At 42.8% G+C, this 3514-nt stretch overlaps 1 pseudogene; it reads right to left on the reverse strand.

Moving 5' to 3' along the window:
• Nucleotides 1–322: 322 nt before the first annotated feature.
• On the reverse strand, nucleotides 323–1133 carry LOC122144225 (annotated as a pseudogene).
• Between the last annotated feature and the right edge of the window lie 2381 nt (nucleotides 1134–3514).

Below are 3514 nucleotides of genomic sequence, written 5' to 3' on the forward strand. Positions count from 1 at the left end.
TTCCTTCTTTGTTCTCAGTTGCTTGAGTTTCTATTATTTCTCTGCTCTGTGGTCTGCTGGCATGTTTTCAGTGTGGGAGGGCTCAGTTGCTTTTTGCCTGTTTCACTGGCATATCCTCTCCCCCCCTGCAGGGCAGTTTCAGGTGTTTTGGTGTTGGCTCTCTGTCTCTTGAGTTTATTTTAGCATCTGTAGATGATTTGTCCCTGGCATATTTATTGGGTGACATAAGCTCTCCACCCATGTTCTCGTTAGGAACTTTTCTGGCAGAGTTTTTCCCCACTGTGGTACTTGCCTTTTGCCTCCTTATTTACTGCTGGTTTCATTATTCTCGTTTACCCGAAAGGTCTGATTCTCATTGAGGGGGCCCAGACAGGTTTTACTACCTTTATTGCAGCCCTCCACATTAAATGACTTTTTTGGGGACTCGCTGAGGGGTGGCCACACAAACTGCCATTTATTTGTGCTGGTTTCTTAATGTCATCATTCATCTTTTGCTGGGGAGTTCAATCCTCTCTGTGTGTTGGGGTTCATTTTTTTGCCTTGTGGACTGTGAGTTACTTTGACATTAAAATGTGGACAGGAGGGTTGTTTTTTCCATGTTTATTTTGTCTCTGATGAGTTGTTGCTGATAATTCTTTGTACTCCAAAGTTCTTTGTGGGGTTTTTTTCCTCCAAACCCTCATCATAGTGTGCCCTTTAGACATTGAAAGTTTGCTTGTAGTGTTGGCTTGCAGTACATTCGGCCATGGAGAGAAGCATAAATTTCCAAGACTGAAGTAGAGATAAAAGAAAACCAAACCAAATATGAGGATACTCAGCATAACACAAATACTCAGAGTTGAATCTGATATAAACTAGAATGGCTATATAAAATGTAATCTTCTCGTTCAAACAAGAACAGCTCACATCTGTCATACTGTAACACCCAAATCAAATAAACCTGCAGGGAATTATGATGCCTATCAACTTTTTTTCAGCATTCTCCATCTTATTTCACACTGTAACAAATGAAAATGTTGAAAACATATAGGATTCAGGTACAAAGAAGCCTCTACCTTAGCTGGCCTTCAACATGGGCACATCTAACAAACTTTTTAAGTGAAGTTTTGCTTGTCTGCTATGAGAGACTCCATGGGATACACCCTTCTTTCGACATAAAGCCCGACACAGTTTCGGACTCTGGCACCCCCCCGTATTGTTCTGTCATAGAGAGCGAGACTATCAATCATAAAATGCTTTTTAAATCTGTTTAGCAACACATTCATGCCACAGAACATCACATGGACAGACTACCAGACAGGTTTCATTCTACTTTCTACTGACAGAGGTTGGGATAACGTTAGAAGATATTAAAAGGAACCAATAAGCTTTAGTATATGTAGTTTAGAATGAGACCATTTAAACGACTACATGCCTTTAGGGAGGTGCAATATAAACTGCAAAGACCACATTACGACATTGTTTAACATAATAATGGCAATACTACATATATACAAATATTCCATCAATAATAACACGTCTGAATAAAATTCATATTCAATTTCGACTATCCTAGTTTAGCAGCAACTCTATTAAGTACACAAACTAAAAATCAAAAATAAAAAGTACAATACAGGAATGCCTAAAGCCCTCACTCCTAGGTTTTTCAAATGCAAACACTCCATGACTGACTTTTAGTTCATCACTCTGCCACTCAATTGTTAACCTTTATCCTATGCTTCGTCACATCCGATTTCCAGTGACCACAGGTCTGGTGCTGGTGTGGGAAACAGTCCCTGTGATCGTGTGCTGAACTCAGACACGGTGAAGCCCAGGTTTGTTGAAGACATTTTCACTCTCTGCCCATGTCCTGCTGGAAGCTCTTTAGTAACTCTTCTGCAGAGTGCCTCTGGTGGAAACATCCAGGACATTCCCTTTTACTACTATCTGCGTAAGTTGTGTGGATCACCACAGCTTGTCTACACTCGCGAAAGTGGGAGGTTTGTGGGGGGCGAGTCGGTTGAAGCCTGTTACAGTGTTTCCAAACTCATCTACAGTGGAGAAGTGCTCAGTTTGTCAGATTTAGTTTGAGAGAATCCTTCAGGTTCGCTTCATCTTGTTTCTGCAAGATTTCTTTCTCCTCTTCTCTTAGGTACTGGTTGGGCTTGCTCACGGCCATTTCAAAGACATTCTTGAGGGCTTTTACTATCAAAAGCTTGGGTATGTCCTCCCCCAAAGATGACTTCTTCTCAATTCAGCATCTTCTGTGTCACTTCCAAGTCTCCTCATTAACTCACATGGGATCCTTCGTGACATAAACTTAGGCTGGGGTGACTCAAATTTGTTAACAAGGCCTGGACAGGTCCAACCCTGGGGCAAGTCCTCTAACATTCTCTCATTGGTCGTCAATGGGCTTTTGGGTATCCTCTGGCTCGTTATCTTCTGTATCTGGTCCAAGACGCTCGCTGGGATGTCAATAGGTGTCCTTTGCGTACATATGTACGCCAGACCTCTTATTTCTGAGCCTCTTCAAAGAACTCACCCGCTTGCCCTTTTTACGGTCATCATTAGGTCTCTCATGGATATCTGTGGACATCTGTCAGGGATGATTCCGGATCATGTGAGTCCTCAAAGGTAAATCTCTGAACAAGCTTGAATGAGCGAGACCACTTCCAGATCTGTTTTTCGGGTCTTTATCAGTGACTCGGCAAAGTGCACACACACGTTGTGGGTGGAGTCATGCCTTGTAGAGTTTGGCTGTGGTATCTCTTTAGTTTAGCTAGTTTCTCAGAGCGCGACTCTGTTGTAGGGGAAGGTGTGGATTTGGTCAGACGTGTTGGTGTTGTCGACCATCGAGGTGGAGGGTTGGTGTGGGTGCCCAACCTGTGAAGAGGGAGGGTGAACCGAAACTCCACTTGCATGGAGGATCTGGCCTCTTGGCGGACTCATACAGAGGAAAGGTAGGTGGACTGTGTCCGTCCATTCTTAGCACTCACAGGTGGCATTTTAAGGCGCCCTGAGATCTGTGAAATTCACTCTGTCACTCCTGTCTGCTTCTCCTCCGCTACTTTCGATCTTAGTCTCTATTTTTGCTGACCAATATTTTCATTAGATATTTTCTGTTGGCGCCCCAACTATTTCCTTATTCCTGTGATGATCTCACTTACTTGTGCCGATTATGACACCGACAAACTCCCTCTAAAAAATGTAGTTTAGCCAGGAAGGTTTCTGCCATAGAAATGACCTCCGCTCATTTTTTGCTTGTGACTGAGTATGGCTTATCAGCCTTTACCTTCAGACCCAACTAGCCAATCAAAGTATACTCAGCATTGTCTGTATGACTTTGGGTTCAATTTTGCCAGGGCTCCTTCAAACTCTTTGATACTCCACAACAATGTTTTCTACTCGGTCTGTCTCTAGTTGTCAGTGGAAGCATAAGAACTTTTCAGTTGTCATGAGATCACTTATTTCAGATTCTGCTGTTTTTTTTGTAAGCTCTTTTTTGTTGTGCTCCTCGTTCGGCACTGATACTGTT

Source organism: Cyprinus carpio, unplaced genomic scaffold (assembly GCF_018340385.1).
Source record: "Cyprinus carpio isolate SPL01 unplaced genomic scaffold, ASM1834038v1 S000006624, whole genome shotgun sequence".
NCBI lineage: Eukaryota > Metazoa > Chordata > Actinopteri > Cypriniformes > Cyprinidae > Cyprinus > Cyprinus carpio.